Here is a 22,907-nt window from a genome sequence, read left to right as displayed (position 1 = left end):
AAATGTGACAAGCCCCAGAGAAGCAGGGGAGAGGGAGATCCGGAGGAGATGTCTCTGCCAGGGTGTGGGGAGGGTGACACACTGACTGGCGGAGTTAGAGATGCAATAGGCTGAGCAGGATGTCCCAGGGAAAGCAGGGGAGAAGGAGCAGAGCAGATGCAGGAGGAGGGTGAGCATGTAACTTGATTAAGTGGAAGATCATTGATCTATTGCTGGCGTGTCTGGAAGAGGAACTGGGATGGGGCAGTGTAGGGGAAGTGGGATGGGGGTGCTGTGCGTACAGGTCTTGGGGGGTAGGGTCCACCAAGGAGGGCAGGTTATGGTGCTCAGGAGAGTAGGACCGACCCTCTAAAGATGAGTATCGGGCTGTGGGGGAGGGCAAGGCCTTTGGGGCTGCGGGTAGCAGGCCCCATGTGAGGCTGGTGCTGGGAGATGTTACTGGTTCCACTGGGCATAACACTGATCCCCAGACTCCCCCACACCCTCCCTTGGCTTCCCTTAGCCCCAGCCTGGCACGTCCCCTGGGTGGCTGGGCTGGGGGCTCATGCGGGGGCTGTGCCCGCTGCTGGGCTGGGGGTTAACGTGGGGGTTCTATGCAGTGCTGTGTTGTGGAGGATGAAGTGGCACCAGTTGGGCTGGCACTGGAAGCCCTGCCTCTCCTTCAGCCTCTGCATGGGTTAGTTGTCCACGGCCACGTGGCCGTAGCTGGGATAGCCCCATGCGTGCATCTGCTTGGCCATGACATTCAGCAGCACTTGGATGTAGCCGCGTCCCTGGTGCTGGGGGAGGGTGTAGCCGTGAGTCATGATGCCAAACGGGTCTGTAATGATCCAGCTGACAGGGCGTCCAGCAGCGTCCAGGAGGCAGACACCGGGGAAGTGGCGGATCAGGTTGGCCAGGTACCTCCTGCTGTTGTCGTTCCCCCCAAAGGCCCACGTCTCATTCAGCAGGTCGGCGTGGGAAACATCCAGGGATGACAGCCTCACAGACGGGTCCAGTCTGGGGGGGCAGTGAGCAGCAGGGCCAAGCCCCAAGGGTCAGTGATCGGGAGTCAGACCCCAGAATCATGAGGTTGGCCCTAAGATCATGAAGCTTTTTTTAAAGATTATGTTGTGATTGCTGGTGTCCCTTGATAGTTGAACTCCTTCCACCTCCGTGTGTTGCCAACACTCCCAGATTTATTAGGGTGTTATGGGCCCCACTGCAGAAGCTCCTAGTCCCACATCTCTCCATCTCCCATACAGCAATTCATTCTGCCCCATCAGTTCTGCCTCTCACAGTCACCCATCAACTCTGTCCCCAGCCTCCCCTCTGCACCTCGTGATGTTGTTCCACCCCTCCCAGCCCTTTGGGGGCTGCAGCAAGCTCCCCTCTCCCAGGCCAGGTGTTCCAGGGAAGGGGGAAGCCCAGGCACCATCTTGTCCCCATTGCTCACAGGAAGGGATGGGGAGCTGAAGCGATGTCACCCTGAGATGCTGAGCAATTCTTGCTGCCTCTTCCCCCCCTCCCCACTCCACCCATGACAAGGGTGTCACATTACTGCGGGGAGGGGCAGGGAACTCTTACTGCAGCAGCTGTGAGAGGCAGCCAATCGGAGGGGGCTTCCCCCTCAGGCAGAGGGGAATTCCCATGAAGGTCATCATGAGACCCCGCCAAACTCATGGGACTCAGCAAAGGGGGATGCTGTAGCCAAGTGGAGGGGAGAGTTGGCTGGATCAGGGGGTGGGGAATGGGACACTAACCCACACAGTGGCAGCTCTGCCTAATGTCCCTTCTAGTTGGAACTGAGTGTCTCATTTCCCTTCCTGGTAGAGACGCCCCCTGGGTATCTGCCCCTCCTGGGGTTCTGGGTGAGGAGCCGAAGTCTGAATAGGCTGTGGAGAGGGAAAGTTCCTCTCCATCCTGGTCCAGGACAGATGTGGTGAAGGGACAGGGTGAGCAGAGTCGCTCACTGCCCAAGCCCAGCCAGGGCTGATAGCTATTTGCAGGAGTGCCCTTCCCCAGGGGCTGTGGGTGGGTCCCATTGGTGGCATAGAAGCCATTTGCATCAGGGTTCTCTGGCAGAGGCTGGGGCCCTGTGCAGCAGCTGAACAGGGCCCTCCCCGTACCTGGCCCCACCCAATGGCTATGCTCCCCAGTCCCAGCGGGGTCCCTGAGGGAGGTTGGGCTTAGCACCAATCCCACTGGGATTCTGCTGGTGGCAACAGGGCCCCAGGCCCTGCATGGGGAATAGCCAGCCAGAGCGTGGGTATCCCAGTGCCATGCTGGCCAATGCCCCAGCCTCTCAGACTGTCCCCTTCCCTACCACACCCCCTGTGGGGCTCTGTGATGCAGGCAGACACTGACCGGATCTCGGGCATGGTGCTGGGATCTGGGTGGAGGTAGGTGAAGTAGCGGGATGCTTCCAGCTGGACTGCCTTAGCCTTGGCGATGTCCCTGGAGGCCTCGTACACCCCATTCTGGAGCCCTGCAGGTGGCAGGAATGCACCGTGAGCAGTGGGAACGGGGACTGTAGGGTGGTGAGAAAAGGGTCCATATGTGTGGGGAGCTCAGCCTGGCACAGGGGACAGGAGTCTGAGCTTCCAATCCACTAGCCCCAGCCCTCAGGGAAGAGGATGTGGTCAGGTGAGCTGACCCCTGCCCAGCCCTGGCAAGGGGCTGCCCCATAGGTACCTGACCTCAGAGAGCTCATGGGAGCAGCCGCGCAGCCTCAGGGGAGCTGAGGGCTTCGGGGATGGCACTGTAGGACGGGATCCAGGGGTCGCGCCCAGACATGATTTATCTGCTCAATCGCTGTGTGGCTCTCCCCAGTGCTGTGGGGCCCATGTTACCGAGGATGCAGAAGGCCTGGCCCCAGTTGACGGCACTGCCCAGCAGGGCCCGGTTGGCGCCTAGGTCCCGGTAGAACGCTGCGTATGTGTTGGTGTAGAAATCAGTGTCGTCCGATGCCACCTGCCGGGGTAGACATGGAGCAGGGTGGTGAACTCCCAAAGGAAAGACTGATCTGCCTGCCCACCCTGATCCAGCCTGGAAAGGCCCCAAATCCCAATTCCCCTCCTCCCCGCCCCTCAACCCCGCCTGAGCCAGCCAGTCCCCCAGGTGCAGCGCGGTGGCTAAGGGGCAGCACCCCTCTGTGTGGCCGGGTGAGGATGGCTTTGAACTCGGGCCATGTATCCACCAGCACCTCATGTCCAGCCGGGTTCCCGCGGTTTATGTTCATCACGACACTGAGAACCTGCCAGAGATACAAGGGTGTTGGGGATCAGAGCTGGAGGAGGGACAGCAATTCCCACTCTCACGACTGTGCCAGGAGCCTCCAAATGTTTATTGTGCGGTTTCAGCGTCGTGGTCTTCTGCGCCTTCTCCGAGTGTTTTTTGCCCTTCCCCAAAATGGCCGCCCTCTCCTGTCCCTGACAGTGTGGCTGACACCACAAGCTGCCCTTAGCCAAGATGGCTGCCACCTCAGAATGATTTCAGGGGGGCAAGGCTAGGGAAAATGGCTGCCCCAGGCTCTGGGGAGCAGAGACTGGGGCGTTGCAGGGGAATGTGGGGAGCAGCAAGGAGAAGAGATTGGGGGCTGAGTGGGGGGATGTGGGGTGCCACTAGGGTTGGGCGGGAGAGGCAGGGAGGGAATTGTGATGTGGGGGGGTTGAGTGTTGGGGGTAATATGGGACAAGGTCTATGGGGAGTGAGGGCTGTTTGGGGCTTGTCTCTCTGATTTGGGGGTCTGATCCCTAAGTTGTTTTGTGGCCCCTGGGCTGGTATTGCAGGGGAGATCCTGAGTGTGGGGGAGACGGGTCAAAGGGGCTGGTGACCCGCACACCCACTGGAGCCATGTGATGGGCATGGAGCCATGAAGGGAGCCAGAGCTACCCAGCTCTCTGATTAGCTGTCACGGAGCCCGCCCATGCAGTGATTGGCTGACACGGTAGTAGATGCTCAAGATGGGCAGTGCAAATTTATTAATTGGTCCCAGATCCCCACCCTTCCCCACTTCATCAATGGAAAGTGGATATACACCAACCTTGGCAAAACCTGAGCATATTTACCATACACTTCAGGCAAACTCACTGGTAAAGATAAACAGTTAAACAAATGTATTGACTACAACAGATAGATTTTAAGTGATTATAAGTGATAGGCAAAAAATCAGAGTTAGTTACCAAAGGAAAATAAACTATAAGCATGCAGTCTAAACTCTCAACCCTATTAGACTGGACAACATCTAGATTAAGCAATTTTTCTCACCCCACTGGCTATTACAGTTCATAGTACACAGATTTCACCCTTGAAATCTGGACTAGTCTCCTCTGCTGGAGTCTTCAATCTTCTGTGAGTGTCTTTGTTGCTTGCAGCACAGGTGGGGGCAGGAGAAAAGGCCAAGCATGGGGCCCCTGTGTTATGTTTTATACCCTCAGTCCCATGTGCTTGGAGAACACAAGTCCAGGCATGTCTTGTGGGCATTGCTGAGTCCCCAAGCAAGGTTGAGCAATTCCCTTGGTGTGGGTGGGGTGTGGGTGCTGGACAATGGCTGTTGATGGGTTGTTTGACACCCTGCCTGGGCATTGGTTACTTTCCTTGCTGTTGCCTCCAGGGGGCTAATATCTGACTGATTCCCCAACTTACAGCATGCTTTAGTGACAACCATACAACACAATTCTCATAACTTCATATGCATTAATGATATACATATATGGATAGGAAAATGACTTTCAGCAGATCATAACCTTTCCCCTGATACCTCACATGGCCTACTTTATATGCAAGATCACAATCATATATACATGAGGAATATGGGGGTTCCAGGACACTCCCCCAAGGTACAGAATGTCACACATGGCACCAAAGGGGTCCATGACATTCCAGCTGATGGGGTGGCTGCTGGTGTCCAGGTGGTAACAGCAGGGGATGCAGCGGATCAGGTTGGCCAGGTACTCCTGGCTCTGCTCATTCCCCGCATAGGGCCACTTCATGTTCATCAGGTCGGCATGAGAGATGTCCAGGGACGAGAACCTCATGGTAGAGTCCAGCCTGGGGAAGCAGAGGGGGACAGGGTAAATCCAGGGGAGGGAGGGACTAGCTGGCTCAGGGAAGTTGGGAGCATGGAGCCTTTCCCCACTAACACAGGTGGGAGCAGCGCTGTGTCATGTCCCTGCTCGGTGGGTCTCAGAGGGGATATCTCCTTCCTCAGGGAAGCTTCTCCCCATTCCCAGAGTGACCCTGGAGCCAGACCCTTCGCTGGGGTCCTGAGTGAGCGGCCAATGACTGAACAGGCTTTGGGGAGGGAAGATGCCCCTGCCCCTGGGGCCCTGGTGGCTGGCGGAGTCGTGGCACGGGACAGATGGCCGGTGGAGGAAGCATGGCCGGTAGCTGTCCGTGCTCTGCCTGGGCTGCTTGCCAGGGTGCAGATCTCCAGGGCTGTGGGTTGGGCAGCTGTTGGGCAGGGGCATCACTTGCTATGGAGCAAGGGGGGCCATTGCCACACTAGACCTTGTCTTGCCCTCCCTCCATGGGTCTATCTGCTCCGTTTTTTGCCTCACCTACCTTTTCAGGATACAGGATCGCCTGTAATGTTCAAACACAGCTTTGCTCCCCGTAACTCTCATGATTTTCTGAAATGACAGCCTACGTGGGGGCTGAATCAGGATCCTCTGAGACGGGTTGCCCCCCTTTGGGATGCCACCTCATGTGCGGGGACACCACTGAGATCACCTGTTCTGCCAGCATGGGCCCCCTTTTTACCTGTCTTGCTGAGCCAGGCCAGTAAGCCTCCTCCAGCACACCCAGAGGCAGGGCCATACCCAACTGCAGAACAACACAGACACTGAGATCAGCTCTGGAAAGCCTCAGCTTAAGGGATTTGTCCCAGCACTCAGGTATCCACCTCCCTTGGAGTGCAGACCCAAAGGTATATTGTCTTGCACTGTAGAGAAATCTATACAATGCAAGCTCATAAATTTGCCCCCTCCCTCAATGTGGTAGAAGATATGCACAACTTCTTCCCCTCCCCACCCCCAGTTAGAAATTACAGAAACTGGATTTAATAATAAACAAAGCAAATTTTATTACCTATAACAGGCAGATTTTAAGTGGTTAAAGGGGTAGCAAACAGAACAAAGCAGATTACTAAGCAAATAAAACAAAACACGCAAACTAAATTTGATTCACTAAAGAAACAGGCTATAAAACGTAATTTCTCACCCTAACTATTGTCACAGGTAGATTATAGAAAGTCTAGAAAGGCAGCTGCACTGGCCTGCAGCTTGAGACTTCAGGTATTTCCACTCACAGACTGGACGCCCTCCCAACCTGGGTTCAACCCTTCTCCCCTAAGTTCAGTTCTTGTTTCCAGGTGTTTTTCAGTGTCTCTTTGGGTGGGGAGGCAGAGGAGAACCATGATCATATCACTCCCCTGCCTTATATATCTCTTGTGTATGGTGGGAACCCTTTGTCTCGCAGTGGAAGAACACTAGCATTCCAAGGGGTGGGTCCAGTACCAGATGACTCAGACCCATGTCTCTGCAGGGCTGTGACAGCCATTACTCGTAGGCTGTCTGGAGCACCCAGAGGAAGACTAAGCTCTTTCACAGTCCATTGTCTTTGCTAATGGGACATTAGCCCTGTCTGGCTTTTCCATTGTTGTACCTGAAGGGCTGGTTGGGGGTGACAACCGAAGTAACACATTTGAAATACAGATACATAGTCAATATTCCTAACTTCAGATAGAGAAATGATACAGGCTTACAAATTGGATAATCACATTCAGTAAATCATAACCTTTCCAATGATATCTCACCTGAACCATCTTGCATAAACCATCTCAGTTATGTCATATCCATATCATAAGTATATTTTCATAAAGATTATGGAGTGTAATGTCACACCCCCACCCCAAACACCCTGTGCCTGAGCTCTCTAGTGCCTGCAGGGTCCCTGAGCAGCCAGAGAGCAGGCTGTGTAGGCAGTGTCAATCCCTGATGTTGCCATTGGCCTGGGGCCCAGGCAGGGTGAGGAGCGGGGCCAGCTGCTTTCCAGTGAAGCTGTCCAACCCCTGTGCCCACCCCCAGGGAGGCATTGACCAGATCTCAGGCATGGTGCTGGGATTGGGTGGAGGTAGTTGAAGTGGTTGGATGCCTCCAGCTGCACCCCATTGGCCCCAGCAATGTCCCTCAAACACCCTGTCCTGGGGCCCTTCAGGGGGCGGCAACAGACCCTGAGCAGTAGAAGCCCTGAATGGGGAACGTGGCTGTGGGGGGCCCAGACTGGCAGGTAGGGAGGAGAGGGGACCAAGCCAATCCACCAGCATGCAGGTCTCATGAAAGGGGGCCTGCATCAAGTGAGCCAATCCCAGCCCAGCAGCCTGACCCCATGGGGCATACGGAAGCAGCTGGGGAGGGCCTGGAGATTCACGGGCTGGGACTGTCTGGGGCTGCTGGGGTTAGGCCCCAGACGGTGGGGGGACATGCAGTGGCTGTGGGGCTCAAGACGAGGCACCCCAACATTACTGTGGATACAAAAGGCCTAGCCCCAGTTGATAGTGACCATGCTGCCCAGCACCGTCCTCTGTAGAATGCCATGTACATGTTGGTGTAGAAATCAGAGTCAGCTGATGCCGCCGGCCAGGGGAGATATGGAGCCGAGAAGGGGGAACTCCCACTGGAATGACCGATCTGCCTGTCGCCCCAAGCCAGCCTGGCCCCCGCCCTGGGGTCCCCTGGAGGGAAAAAAACCTTGTGTCCCATTACCCACTCCCCGAGCCAGCTAAGCCCCCAGGCGCAGTGTGGTGGCTGAGGGGTGGCACCTCTCTGTGCAGCTGGGTCAGCACAGCTTAGAGCTCCAGCCACTAATCCACTAGCACCTCACTCTTGGCCGAATTCCCACAGTTTATCCATCACGGCGCTGTGGATCTGCGAGAGCCATGGGGAGCAGAGGGGCAGATTTTACAAAGTCAGAAAACTCTTCACTGGGAGGCAGCACCGAGGTGGCCCTTTGCCAAAGCGGCCGAGGGTGTCAGCAGGGCTGAGGGAGCCCCGGGCAGCCCTCTCTTACCCCGCACAAATGAGGCTGAAATCACCAGAGCTGGGTGGGGTGGTGGAGCCTGAGGGCTGGCCCAGCTGGCATTTCTCAAAGGATAGTAGGACACAGGCCTGTCTGATGCCAGGCTCTGCGATGAGGCCAACAGCTGACACCAAACTGTGAGTGGAGCGTAGCAGAAGAGGAAACCACTGCTGAAGTGTCATCTGTTCAGTGGTTGTGGGCAGGGAAGTGAATCAGAGGACACAACTGGGGACACTAAAGGGCAGGACTGGGTGTTTACTTATTATTCTTAACTACAGATAGGTGAGTTGCAATTGCTGTGCTCTCCCCACTCACTCAGTTTGCCTTTTAAAGTCCCTCCAGGGAAAATATTTAGTGATCCTAGAAATTTGGTAGGATGGCTCCAACTGGTGCTATTGGTTAATTTACCAAAGGAAGCCTTAGATATTTGACCGGACCCTTGTTGCTGCACACATCACCCTGCAGACCGGCTTACGCACCCAGAACACTTTGGTTTTCAGGCTCTTAGTGTCTGGACACAAAGCCGACACTCTGGGAACAAGCAGAACCTCTTTTGGGAAAATTTCATTTGAAAAGTGGGTTGAAAAATGGGAAACTGTTGCATGGCCCTAGCTGTAATTCTGCCATCCCCCTCGCCCACGAGGTCCCAGTCGTGCCAGGGAGTGCCGCTGTAAAGGGGAAATACTCAAAGGTGTCTTCAACAGTCAGTGTAATCGCAGCTGGGATCACAAAGCCAGAAACGCTTCATGCTATTGGTCAATGCTGGTGGGTGGAGTTAAGGGGATTTGGGTGTCTTGGCTGTGTGGTGCTGAATTTAACACGTCTGGATTGCTTTTGAGTGTGACCTCAGGCCAGGAGTCCTTGGGGATAGTGAAGTTTGGTTTGAAGATAATCAACATCCCCGAGAGGTATTTAACCTTTGAGTTACTGAGACAGACTGAGGGAGTCCTTGGCATAGGAACTGGTTTGTATCCATGTGGAACATCATGGGTTAGAAGCATCATGCCCAGCACGTTGTGCTCAAGGAGATGTTGCTGAATGGGGACCAATTGCCCAGCCCCTCCTGCCCCATTTAAAGCTGCTGTGGCTTGTATTGTTCAGGAGCGGGGAAAAGAGCTGATGAGAGCAGACTGCAATGGGGAGAGATGTGACAAGCCCCATATGCTCAGGGTTTAGCTGATTGCCATATTTGGGGTCGGGAAGGAATTTTCCTCCAGGGCAGGTTGGAAGAGGCCCTGGAGGTTTTTCGCCTTCCTCTGTAGCATGGGGCACCGGTCACTTGCTGGAGGATTCTCTGCTCCTTGAAGTCTTTAAACCACGATTTGAGGACTTCAATAGCTCAGACACTGGTGAGAGGTTTTTCGCAGGAGTGCGTGGGTGAAATTCTGTGGCCTGCGTTGTGCAGGAGGTCAGACTAGATGATCATAATGGTCCCTTCTGACCTTAGTATCTATGAATCTATGAAACAGGAGAGAAGGAGATCCAGGGGAGACGTCTCTGGCAGGGTTGGGGGGACGGTGACACACTGACTGTGGAGGAGTTAGAGATGTAATACGCTGAGCAGGCTGTTCCAGGGAAAGCGGGGGAGGAGGAGCAGAGCAGAAGCAGGAGGAGGGTGAGCATGTAACTTGATTGGATGGAATATCACTGAGCTCTTGCTGCGGTGTCTGAAAGTGGAACTGGGATGGGGGTGCTACAGATATGTGGTCGGGGGACTGGGGTCCACCCAGGAGGGCAGGTAATAGAGCTTGGGAGACTAGGACAGACCCTGTAAAGCTGCGTATGGTGCTGTGAGGCTGTGGGAAGCAGACCCCATTTGAGGATGGAGCTGGAAGATGTTACTGGTTCCACTGGGCCTAACACTGATCCCCAGACTCCTCTACCCTCCTCCCTTGGCTTCTCTTAGCCCCAGCCTGGCAGGTCCCCTGGGTGGCTGGGCTGGGGACTTATGCAGGGGCTGTGTCTGGAGCCGGGCTAGGGGTTAACATGGGGGTTCTATTCAGTGCTGCATTGTGAAGGATGAAGTGGCACAGGCTGGTTTGGCACTGGAAGCTCTGCCTCTCCTGCAGCCTCTGCGTGGGGTAGTTGTCTAGGGCCACGTGGCTGTAGCTGGGATAGCCTAGTTTGTGTAACCGCTTGGCTATCAAGCTGCTTAGCACCCTATTGTAGCCACGCCCCCAGTGCTGGGGCAGAGTCTAGACATGGCTCATGGCGCCAAACTGGTCTGAAGTGATCCAGCTGACAGGGTGGCTGGCAGCATCCATGAGGCAGATGCTGGGGAAGTAGCGGATCAAGCTGGTCAGGTACCTCCTGCTCCTATCATTCCCCCCAAAGACCCATGTCTCATTCAGGAGGTCAGTGTGAGAGATGTCCAGGGACGAGAGCCTCACGGCCGGGTCCAACCTGGGGGGCGGGAGGGAAGAGAGCAGCTGGGCCAACCCACAAATGTCAGCGATCAGGAGTGACACCTCAGAATCATGAGATTGGCCCTAAGATCATGAGGCTTTTAAAAAAGATTACGCTGTCGATTGCTGGCCTCCCTTGACAGCTGAATTCCCCCGGTGTGACAATCACTGTTGCCAACAGTCCCAGATTTATTATGGTGATATGGGCCTCCCTGCAGAAGCTCCTACCCCAGCATCTCTCCATCTCCCACACAGCAATTCATAGAATCATAGACTAGAATCATAGACTTTAAGGTCAGAAGTGACCATCTGACCTGGAGGAAAATTCCTTCCCTACCCCAAATATGGTGATCCGCTAAACCCTGAGCATGTGACCAAGACTTACCAGCCAGACACCCAGGAAAGAATTCTCTGTAGTAACTCAGATCCCACCCCATCTAACATCCCATCACAGACCATTGGGCAAAGATCAATTAATTGCCAACATTAGGCTATCCCATCATACCATCCCCTAATTCATTCTGCCCCATCAGTTCTGCTCCGTACCGGGAACCATCAGCTCTGTTCCCAGCCTCCCCTCTGTACCTCCTGATGTTCTTCCACGCCTCCCAGCCCTATGGCAGCTGCAGCGGGCTCCCCTCTGCCCTTCCCAGGTTGGGTGTCCCAGGGACAGGGGGAGCCCAGGTACCGTCCCGTCCCATTGCTCACAGGAAGGGATGGGGAGTGGAAGTGATGTCACCATGAGATGCTGAGAAATTCCTGCTGCCTCTTCCCCCCTCTTCTCTCCCCTTCCATGAGAAAGGTGTCACATTACTGTGGGGAGGGGCAGGGGCAGGGAACTCTTATTGCAGCAGTTCTGAGAGGCAGCCAATCAGAAGGGGCTTTCCCCCCAGGCAGGGCGGGATTCCCATGAAGATTACTGTGAGACCCAGCCAAACTCATGGGATTCAGGAAAGGGTGACGCTGGAGCCAAGTAAAGTGGGCAGCTGTCTGGTTTGGGTGGGGGTGGGGGGGAAATGGGACATGGGGCCTTTCCCCACTAACCCACACAGTGGGCAGCTCTGCCTATTGTCCCGTCTCGTTTGAACTGAGTGTCTCATTCCCCTTCCTGATAGAGATTCCCCCACCCCCAAAACGCCCCTGGGGTGCCTTTCCCTTCCTGGGTGAGGAGCCATAGACGCTGACTCCGTGGGTGCTCCGGGGCTGGAGCATCCACAGGAAAAAAATAGTGGGTGCTCTGCACCCACCGGCAGCCAAGCTTCCCTCCCCCCCACCCCACCTCTGCCTTCCCCCCCTGAGCGCGCCACTTCCCCGCTCCTCTGCCTACCTCCCAGCGCTTCCGTCCCCGCCCACCGCCAAGCAAGCTCCAGGAGGGCGGGGGAGGAGCGGGAATGTGGTGCACTCAGGGTAGGAGGCGGGGAAGAGGCGGGGCCAGGGCAGGGATTTGGGGAAGGAGTCAGAATAGGGGCAGGGAGGGGGTGGAGTTAGGGCAGGGACTTTGGGGCAGGGGCGGGGAGTCATGGAAGGTGTGGAGTCGGGGCAAGGCCGGGGGCAGAGGCGGATCGAGCACCCACTGGAGGAAGCAGAAGTCGGCACCTATGTGAGGAGCCGAGGTCTGAACAGACTGTGGGCAGGGAAGGTTCCTGGGCCAGGAGAGATGTGGTGCACGGATCAGGGGAGCACAGCTGCTCAGTGCCCAAGCCCTGCCAAGGCTGACGGCTGATGGCCCTGTGCAGGAGCTGAAGAGGGATCTCCCTCCCCATGGCTGAATCCACCCCATGGCTACGCTCCCCAATCCCTGCAGGTTCCCTGAGTGAGGTTGAGTTCCCTACCAATCCCACTGGGATTCTGCTGGTGGCAACAAGACCCCAGTGCCCCAGGCCCTGCATGGGGAATAGCCAGCCAGACCTTGGGCATCTCAGTGCCACACTGGCCAGGGGCCCTGTGGCACAAGCAGACACTGACCGGATTTCAGGCATGGAGCTGGGATCCGGGTGGAGGTAAGTGAAGTAGCGGGACGCTTCCAGCTGGACCCCTTTAGCCACGGAGATGTCCCTGCAGGCTTCGTACACCCCATCCTGGAGCCCTGGAGGGGGCAGTGACGAGCTGAGAGCAGTGGGGATGGGGACTGAATGGTGGGGAGAAAAGTGCCCATATGTGTGGGGAGCCCAGCCTGGCACAGGGGGCGGGAGGGGCAGGAGTCTGAGTTTCCAAAGCTACTGGCCCCAGCCCTTAGGGAAAAGGATGTGCTCAGCTGAGCCGACCCCAGCCCAGCCCTGGAAGGAGCAACCCCATATGTTCCTGTCCCCCATACAGCTGGCAGACTGGGGGGATCTGAGGGATTCGGGGCTGGCACTGTAGGGCGGGATCCAGGGGTTTGGCCCAGACAGAACATATATGCTTAGTCGCCGTGGGGCTCTCCCTGGTGCTGTGGGGTCCATGTTACCGTGGATCCAGAAGGCCTGGCTCCAGTTGACGGCGTTGCCCAGCAGGGCGCAGTAGGCACCCAGGTCCCGGTAAAACGCCACGTACATGTTGGTGTAGAAATCGGAGACGTCCAATGCCACCTGCTGGGGGAGACATGGAGCAGAGTGGGGAACTCCCAATGGAATGACTGATCTGCTGGCCAACCCCCCCTTCCCCACATGGAGCAGAGTGGGGAACTCCCAATGGAATGACTGATCTGCTGGCCAACCCCCCCTTCCCCCCCCTGAGCCAGCCTGGCCCCCACCTTGGGGCCCCCAGAAGGAAAAGGCCTCAAATCCCAATCCCCCCTCCGAGCGAGGCTGGCCCCTGCCTAGAGGAGAAAGGCTCCATGTCTTACTCCCCACCCCCCAATTCCCGCAGGCCCCCAGGTGCAGCGCGATGGCTGTGGGGAGGCACCTCTCTGTATGGCCGGGTAAGGTCAGCTTTGAACTCGGGCCACGAATCCACCAGCACCTCGTACCCAGCCGGGTTCCTGTGGTTTATGGTCATCACAGCACCGAGGACCTGCCAAAGACATGGGGCAGGGGTCAGAGCAGGTGGAGGGGCAGAAATTCCCGCTCTCGTGACTCTGTCAGGAGCCTCCCATTATTCATCAGGGGGTTTCAGAGTCTCATGATCTTCTGTGCCTTTGGGGAGTATTTTTCCCTTCTCAAAAATGGCCGTCCTTGCCAATTGGGCTGACACCACAGGCTGCCCTTAGTCAAGATGACTGCCACCTCACAATGATTTCAGGGGGCAAAGGCCAGGGAAAATGGCTTCCTCCAGGCTCTGGGAAGCACAGACTGGGGGGTTGCAGGAGAATGTGGGGAGCAGCAAGGAGAGGGGATTGGGGGACGAGTGGGGGGATGTGGGGGTGACACTAGGGATCAGTGTGAGGGTCAGGGAGGGTGCAGGTATGTGGAGGGAGTGAGTGTTGGGGGAAGATGTGGGGCAGGGCATATGAGTGGGGAAGCTGTGGGGGCCTGCCTCTTCTTCCCCTGTCCCCCCCAGGTTTACTATCCTGACTTTTGGGGTCTGACCCCTGATTTGTGGCCTGTGGGCTAGTATCGCAGGGGAGACCCTGGGCATGGGAGGGTGGGGGAGGACAAGGGAGCTGGTGACCCCCCACACACTTGAGCCATGTGATGGGCATGGAGCCATGGAGGAAGGCAGAGCTACCCAGCTCTCTGATTAGCTGTCACGGAGGACGCCCATGCAGTGATTGGCTGACACGGTGCCTGGCCTGCCTGTGATGTGATTGGCTGATATGGAGCCAACTTGCCCTGTGATTGGTTGGGGAGGTCCCGCCGGCTACACTGCGTGAGCAGCAGGAATTGGAGCTGGGTTTGGACTTTGGGAGGCACGAGGGAGGAGCGGGTGGCTGGGAGAGCAGCCAGCATCTGGGTGGGAGGGGCCTGCCTCTCCGGCCTGATCTCTCACCCATCTCCCAGGGGAGTCAGAGGGACCTTCCCCTGCTCTCTGCCCCATGGAGGGGCGGGAGGGTTGAGTCCTGGCCCTGGGGTGTGAGCAGTGCGGTTAGGCACAGCCATGTCACCGGCAGCGTCTCAGGCAAGTGCCTCCGTAGTGTCCCCTCCAGCAGCCTCAGCTTGGAGGAGCAGCTCAGGATCAGCATCTCTGATGGGGACGGACCGTTGGCAGATTCCAGCGGGTGTGGCGTGGGGGGCACCTGGGTGGGTGAAGGAGAGAAACCCATCAGTTACCTGTGTCTATCCCCCCATGTCACAACAGAAGCTGGCAGGGTGTGTGTAACCTCCCACCCCTGCAATAACAAACCTGCAATAAAGCAGTCTGGGTGCAGCCCCTGTGCTCCCCAGAGATCCTACAATAAGAAGCCAGCCTCTGTACTCACCAAGGATCCTACAATAGCAATCCCTGTCTGTGTGTCTGGCCCCAGCCATGCCAGGGCAGGTCTGTGCAGGACTTGGGAGTCCCAGTAGCTCCCACTCACCTGGGATAAGGGGAACCGTGGAGAATTTGGCAGATAGGGTGCCCGGGGGGCAGTGAGGTCCCTGCCTGGCAGTGGCTGGTGGCCCTGTCCTCGCCACGTCTTGCTCTCCGTTGGGGCTGCTCCAGCCTCTTACCCCTGAGCAAATGAACCATTAACAGAGTCTGTGCCTGGCCCAGAGCTGTGGCAGCCACGTCCCTGCAATTGCAAGGCACCATCGGGCTCCTTCCATGGGCAGTGAGGGGTGAAACGATTTCCTGGGGCCAGTGGAGTAGAATTCTGAGGAAACAAAAGCACAGCCAAGAGTGGGGCATGGGCAAACCAGTTCTGCTGGTGCCCCTCAATCCCGACCCACAGCCCCTGCTGTCCCAGCCCTGGGCTCCCACAGAGCAGCTCCTTCCTAGCTTTCAGTTTCTGTCTATTGCTTTGATTTGAGGGATGTGCTGGGAGCCCCCAATCTGGGCCCCTCTCCTTGGCTTTGTGCTTTCCTCTGCTCTGTGTCTCCCCCAGCCCTGTCCCCTGAGGCTTGTGTGCCCTAGGAGGCTCTGTGCCTGATTTGCTCATCATGCTCTGGCTGGGATCTTGCATGGGTCCCTATCAGTATTGGGGAGCAGCCAAGAGGTCCAGGCTGGGCAGATTTCTACCTATGACAAGATGGCAAGGGGCTGTCATGGTTCATTACCTGCCGTGCGCAATGCAATCCGTATCTGCAGCAACTCAGCGTCACATTTATTACTCAGCTGGAATCCTGTATCAGAGAATCTTCAGGTTGTCTTGGCAAAGACGAGCTGAAGGCAGAGGTCGTGTTGGCAGCAACAACTGCCTCAATACGTGCAGCTCTCAGGGATCCATCTTGGCTCTCCCTCCTCTTATCTCTGCATTCCCATGTGACTTCCTGGGAGCTGAGTTTCTGGGGTTCTCACAAACACAGTCGCCTCCCTTGCTTCTCTCTATTCCCAGAGTGCCCTCGGGAGCCAGACCCTTTGCTGGGGGCCTGAGTGAGCCACCAATGACTGAACGGGCTTTGGAGAGGGCGGATGCCCCTGCCCAGGCTGGGCCCTTGTGGCTGGCACAATTCCCAATTCCCGCAGGCCCCCAGGTGCAGCGCGATGGCTGTGGGGAGGCACCTCTCTGTATGGCCGGGTAAGGTCAGCTTTGAACTCGGGCCACGAATCCACCAGCACCTCGTACCCAGCCAGGTTCCTGTGGTTTATGGTCATCACGGCACCGAGGACCTGCCAAAGACATCGGGCAGGGGTCAGAGCTGGTGGAGGGGCAGAAATTCCCGCTCTCGTGACTCTGTCAGGAGCCTCCCATTATTCATCAGGGGGTTTCAGAGTCTCATGATCTTCTGTGCCTTTGGGGAGTATTTTTCCCTTCTCAAAAATGGCCGTCCTTGCCAACTGGGCTGACACCACAGGCTGCCCTTAGTCAAGATGACTGCCACCTCACAATGATTTCAGGGGGCAAAGGCCAGGGAAAATGGCTTCCTCCAGGCTCTGGGAAGCACAGACTGGGGGGTTGCAGGAGAATGTGGGGAGCAGCAAGGAGAGGGGATTGGGGGACGAGTGGGGGGATGTGGGGATGACACTAGGGATCAGTGTGAGGGTCAGGGAGGGTGCAGGTATGTGGAGGGAGTGAGTGTTGGGGGAAGATGTGGGGCAGGGCATATGAGTGGGGAAGCTGTGGGGGCCTGCCTCTTCTTCCCCTGTCCCCCCAGGTTTACTATCCTGACTTTTGGGGTCTGACCCCTGATTTGTGGCCTGTGGGCTGGTATCGCAGGGGAGACCCTGGGCATGGGAGGGTGGGGGAGGACAAGGGAGCTGGTGACCCCCCACACACTTGAGCCATGTGATGGGCATGGAGCCATGGAGGAAGGCAGAGCTACCCAGCTCTCTGATTAGCTGTCACGGAGGACGCCCATGCAGTGATTGGCTGACACGGTGCCTGGCCTGCCTGTGATGTGATTGGCTGATATGGAGCCAACTTGCCCTGTGATTGGTTGGGGAGGTCCCGCCGGCTACACTGCGTGAGCAGCAGGAATTGGAGCTGGGTTTGGACTTTGGGAGGCACGAGGGAGGAGCGGGTGGCTGGGAGAGCAGCCAGCATCTGGGTGGGAGGGGCCTGCCTCTCCGGCCTGATCTCTCACCCATCTCCCAGGGGAGTCAGAGGGACCTTCCCCTGCTCTCTGCCCCATGGAGGGGCGGGAGGGTTGAGTCCTGGCCCTGGGGTGTGGGCAGTGCGGTTAGGCACAGCCATGTCACCGGCAGCGTCTCAGGCAAGTGCCTCCGTAGTGTCCCCTCCAGCAGCCTCAGCTTGGAGGAGCAGCTCAGGATCAGCATCTCTGATGGGGACGGACCGTTGGCAGATTCCAGCGGGTGTGGCGTGGGGGGCACCTGGGTGGGTGAAGGAGAGAAACCCATCAGTTACCTGTGTCTATCCCCCCATGTCACAACAGAAGCTGGCAGGGTGTGTGTAACCTCCCACCCCTGCAATAACAAACCTGCAATAAAGCAGTCTGGGTGCAGCCCCTGTGCTCCCCAGAGATCCTACATTAAGAAGCCAGCCTCTGTACTCACCAAGGATCCTACAATGGCAATCCCTGTCTGTGTGTCTGGCCCCAGCCATGCCAGGGCAGGTCTGTGCAGGACTTGGGAGTCCCAGTAGCTCCCACTCACCTGGGATAAGGGGAACCCTGGAGAATTTGGCAGATAGGGTGCCTGGGGGGCAGTGAGGTCCCTGCCTGGCAGTGGCTGGTGGCCCTGTCCTCGCCACGTCTTGCTCTCCGTTGGGGCTGCTCCAGCCTCTTACCCCTGAGCAAATGAACCATTAACAGAGTCTGTGCCTGGCCCAGAGCTGTGGCAGCCACGTCCCTGCAATTGCAAGGCACCATCGGGCTCCTTCCATGGGCAGTGAGGGGTGAAACGATTTCCTGGGGCCAGTGGAGTAGAATTCTGAGGAAACACAAGCACAGCCAAGAGTGGGGCATGGGCAAACCAGTTCTGCTGGTGCCCCTCAATCCCGACCCACAGCCCCTGCTGTCCCAGCCCTGGGCTCCCACAGAGCAGCTCCTTCCTAGCTTTCAGTTTCTGTCTATTGCTTTGATTTGAGGGTTGTGCTGGGAGCCCCCAATCTGGGCCCCTCTCCTTGGCTTTGTGCTTTCCTCTGCTCTGTGTCTCCCCCAGCCCTGTCCCCTGAGGCTTGTGTGCCCTAGGAGGCTCTGTGCCTGATTTGCTCATCATGCTCTGGCTGGGATCTTGCATGGGTCCCTATCAGTATTGGGGAGCAGCCAAGAGGTCCAGGCTGGGCAGATTTCTACCTATGACAAGATGGCAAGGGGCTGTCATGGTTCATTACCTGCCGTGCGCAATGCAATCCGTATCTGCAGCAACTCAGCGTCACATTTATTACTCAGCTGGAATCCTGTATCAGAGAATCTTCAGGTTGTCTTGGCAAAGACGAGCTGAAGGCAGAGGTCGTGTTGGCAGCAACAACTGCCTCAATACGTGCAGCTCTCAGGGATCCATCTTGGCTCTCCCTCCTCTTATCTCTGCATTCCCATGTGACTTCCTGGGATGCTGAGTTTCTGGGGTTCTCACAAACACAGTCGCCTCCCTTGCTTCTCTCTATTCCCAGAGTGCCCTCGGGAGCCAGACCCTTTGCTGGGGGCCTGAGTGAGCCACCAATGACTGAACGGGCTTTGGAGAGGGAGGATGCCCCTGCCCCTTGCCTTGTGGCTGGCAGAGCTGTGGCATGGGGCTGATGGCTAGTGGAGGAAATGTGGTTGGTGGCTATCTGTGCTTTGCCTGGGCTGCTTGCCAGGGTGCAGATATCTAGATGTGCGAGTCGGGCCTCATTTGCTATGGAGTAAGGAGACATCTCCCCACCCCCCCCGGGCCTTGGTACCCCCCCCCAACTTTTAATAGGTCTATCTGCTCCACTTTTTGCCCCACCTTGCGTTGCAGGATATTATCACCTGTAATATTCAACCCCCGGCCCCCTGACTTTTTCTGAAATGACACCTCCAGTGTTGGGGTCCCTATGTGGGGGCTGAAGCAGGGAGTCCCCTTTGACAGGGTCCCCAGTGTGCAACCTGGACTATGGGACCGCTGAGTCCTCCAAACCCACCAGCTTGGTCTGTCTCTCACACTGTGATGCTGATGTCAAGCTACAAACCTCTGACACACACTGCACTTACACAGCCATCCACAGGCAAGGACACACCCAGCTGGGTCACTACAAAAAGTAATTTCCCCTCTGTTGATATTCACCCCTTCTTGTCAACGCTGGCAATGGCCACATCCACCCTAACTGAATTGGCCTCATTAGCACTGACCCCCCACTTGGTAAGGCAACTCCCATCCTTTCATGTGCTATAATATATATTCTGCTTATTGTATTTTCACTCCATGCATCTGATGAAGTGGGTTATAGCCCACGAAAGCTTATGCCCAAATAAATTTTATGTATTTTATGTATTTTAAAGAATAGTTATTGAAGTTGCAGGAACAAACCATCCCGATGTGTAGAAAGAACAGTAAATATGGCAGGCAACCAGCTTGGCTTAACAGTGAAATCCTTGCTGATCTTAAACATATAAAAGAAGCTTACAAGAAATGGAAGCTTGGACAAATGACCAGGGAGGAGCATAAAAATATTGCTGAGGCATGCAGGAGTGAAATCAGGAAGGCCAAATCACACTTGGAGTAGCAGCTAGCAAGGGATGTTAAGAGTAACAAGAAGGGTTTCTACAGGTATGTTAGCAACAAGAAGAAAGTCAGAGAAAGAGTGGGCCCCATACTGAATGGGGGAGACAACCTAGTGACAGAGGATGTGGAAAAAGCTAATGTACTCAATGCTTTTTTTGCCTCTGTCTTCACAAACAAGGTCAGCTCCCAGAGTACTGCACTGGGCAGCATAGTATGGGGAGGAGGTGACCAGCCCTCTGTGGAGAAAGAAGTGGTTCGGGACTATTTAGAAAAGCTGGATGAGCACAAGTCCATGGGGCCGGATGCGCTGTATCTGAGAGTGCTAAAGGAGCTGGCAGATGTGATTGCAGAGCCATTGGTCATTATCTTTGAAAACTCGTGGCGATCGGGGGAGATCCCAGATGACTGGAAAAAGGCTAATGTAGTGCCCATCTTTAAAAAAGGGAAGGAGGAGGATCCGGGGAACTACAGGCCGGTCAGCCTCACCTCAGTCCCTGGAAAAATCATGGAGCAGGTGCTCAAGGAATCCATTTTGAAGCACTTAGAGGAGAGGAAAGTGATCAGGAACAGTCAGCATGGATTCACCAAGGAAAAGTCATGCCTGACTCACCTAATTGCCTTCTATGATGAGATAACTGGCTCTGTGGATAAGGGGAAAGCAGTGGACATGTTATTCCTTGTCTTTAGCAAAGCTTTTGATACAATCATAGAATCAGAGAATATCAGGGCTGGAAGGGTCCTCAGGAGGTCTTCTAGTCCAACCCCCTGCTCAAAGCAGGACCAATCCCCAACTAAATCATCCCAGCCAGGGCTTGGTCAAGCCTGACCTTAAAAATATCTAAGGAAGGAGATTCCACCACCTCCCTAGGTAACGCATTCCAGTGTTTCACCACCCTCCTAGTGAAAAAGTTTTTCCTAATATCCAACCTAAACCTCCCCCACTGCAACTTGAGACCATTATTCCTTGTTCTGTCATCAGCTATCACTGAGAACAGTCTAGATCCATCCTCTTTGGAACCCCCTTTCAGGTAGTTGAAAGCAGCTATCAAATCCCCCCTCATTCTTCTCTTCTGCAGACTAAACAATCCCAGTTCCCTCAGCCTCTCCTCATAAGTCATGTGTTCCAGTCCCCTAATCATTTTTGTTGCCCTCCGCTGGACTCTTTCCAATTTTTCCACATCCTTCTTGTCGTGTGGGGCCCAAAACTGGACACAGTACTCCAGATGAGGCCTCACCAATGTCGAATAGAGGGGAACAATCACGTCCCTCGATCTGCTGGCAATGCCCCTACTTATACATCCCAAAATGCCATTGGCTTTCTTGGCAACAAGAGCACACTGTTGACTCATATCCAGCTTCTCGTCCACTGTAACCCCTAGGTCCTTTTCTGCAGAACTGCTGCCTAGCCATTCGGTCCCTAGTCTGTAGCGGTGCATGGGATTCTTCCGTCCTAAGTGCAGGACTCTGCACTTGTCCTTGTTGAACCTCATCAGATTTCTTTTGGCCCAATCCTCTAATTTGTCTAGGGCCCTCTGTAGCCTATCCCTACCCTCCAGCATATCTACCTCTCCTCCCAGTTTAGTGTCATCTGCAAACTTGCTGAGGGTGCAATCCACACCATCCTTCAGATCATTTATGAAGATATTGAACAAAACCGGCCCCAGGACCGACCCTTGGGGCACTCCACTTGATACCGGCTGCCAACTAGACATGGAGCCCTTGATCACTACCCGTTGAGCCCGACAATCTAGCCAACTTTCTATCCACATTATAGTCCATTCATCCAGCCCATACTTCTTTAACTTGCTGGCAAGAATACTGTGGGAGACCTGTCAAAAGCTTTGCTAAAGTCAAGGAACAACATGTCCACCGCTTTCCCCTCATCCACAGAGCCAGTTATCTCGTCATAGAAGGCAATTAGATTAGTCAGGCATGACTTGCCCTTGGTGAATCCATGCTGACTGTTCCTGATCACTTTCCTCTCCTCTAAGTGCTTCAGAATTGATTCCTTGAGGACCTGCTCCATGATTTTTCCAGTGACTGAGGTGATGAATGCGCCAATGCAAATGGGCATCAAGTATTAAGTCATTGTGTACGTTATCTTGATGTCAGGGGTAGGCCAGTAGATGCATTTCTAGATGTTCAAGTTATAGAAGACACATCGGCTGCATCTGTGACAACCCACATCTTAGAAGAGTTAAATGCTTGTCAACTGGACCCCAAACAGATGGCTGCTTGTGCATTTGATGGAGCTGCAAACATCTCTGGAAGACATGGTGGAGCACAAGCTTTGCTCAGAGAAAAGTGTAACCCTCGTCTCTCCTATACACACTGCAGAGGCCATCTTCTCCAACTAGCACTAGTACAAGCTGCAGAATCTTCAAAAGACATTAAAAAAGCTATAAATTTAATGTCTTCATTATATTCTTTTTTCAGCAAGAGTCCAAAAAGACTGAATATCTTGGAAAATATAGAAGCTAGACTGGGACTGAAGTTCAAATTAGTCCAACCTGGGAAAACCTGCTGGCTTTCTCATGAGCGAGCCTTGGCTGTTGTCTTAAAATTACTCCAGCCGTTATTACTGGCTTTGGAAAGTATCTACCAAGATGGGATGGATCTAAGAAGTGAGGCTGGTGGATTACTTTTGCTACTACGTTCAGAGAAGACTATTGCCATTCTCTCTCTTGTAGTCTACTGTTGAAACCACTTGGGTCATTAAACAGTGCCATCCAGGCATCTGCTACAACAGTAGTAGATCTTTGTCCATCAATAGAAGCTACATTTGGATCAATCAGAGAGCTATCCACTGAAAAAATACTGGAAGAAGCCAAGACTTCAGTCCAGAAGTTGACTAATGAAGGCATTTATACTGAATCCTTAAGTGAAGAAGACAAGAAGTGTTTGTTAAGACAACTGAAAAAGTACACAAACTTGATTCTTAAAAATCTACAACAGAGACTTCTAGATTCTACTCAACCTCTGCGTAGCTTTTACAGATCCCTGTCTTATAAAACACCGACAGTTGAGTGGAGTGAGGCACTACTAGCAATGGGGCTGCCGTGTGCTCAGGATAGAACAGAGAATTTGAACACAGAGTGGAATATCATACGACGAATAAATGAAGATTTGACTTCAACTTCTTTTTTATCATCACTAGTGGCTCGACCCGATCTTTATGCTTTGTTTCCTGGGCTGAAAGAAGTAGGAATTCATCTTTTGCTACTCCCAGTCACAACAGCTACAGTTCTTTTTCATCATTGAATAGCATTTTGTGTTCTGAAAGAAGTCGCCTTCTGCCTGATC

The 22,907-nt window shown here is 54.9% G+C and overlaps 1 protein-coding gene and 2 pseudogenes across 2 annotated transcripts in view; 1 reads left to right on the top strand and 2 right to left on the bottom strand.

Annotated features, from left to right (window-relative positions):
- The window catches only part of CLCF1 (cardiotrophin like cytokine factor 1), an 88,629-nt gene that overhangs the window by 55,816 nt on the left and 9,906 nt on the right, over positions 1 to 22,907 (top strand). The gene's annotated exons all lie outside the window — the stretch shown is intronic.
- On the bottom strand, positions 543 to 6,805 carry LOC141988360 (glycine N-acyltransferase-like protein 3; annotated as a pseudogene).
- On the bottom strand, positions 10,005 to 14,589 carry LOC141988685 (glycine-N-acyltransferase-like protein 3; annotated as a pseudogene).

This window comes from Natator depressus, chromosome 6 (assembly GCF_965152275.1).
Source record: "Natator depressus isolate rNatDep1 chromosome 6, rNatDep2.hap1, whole genome shotgun sequence".
NCBI lineage: Eukaryota > Metazoa > Chordata > Testudines > Cheloniidae > Natator > Natator depressus.
Note: the sequence above shows the minus strand (reverse complement) of the source record. Positions and strands in the feature narration are given on the sequence as shown.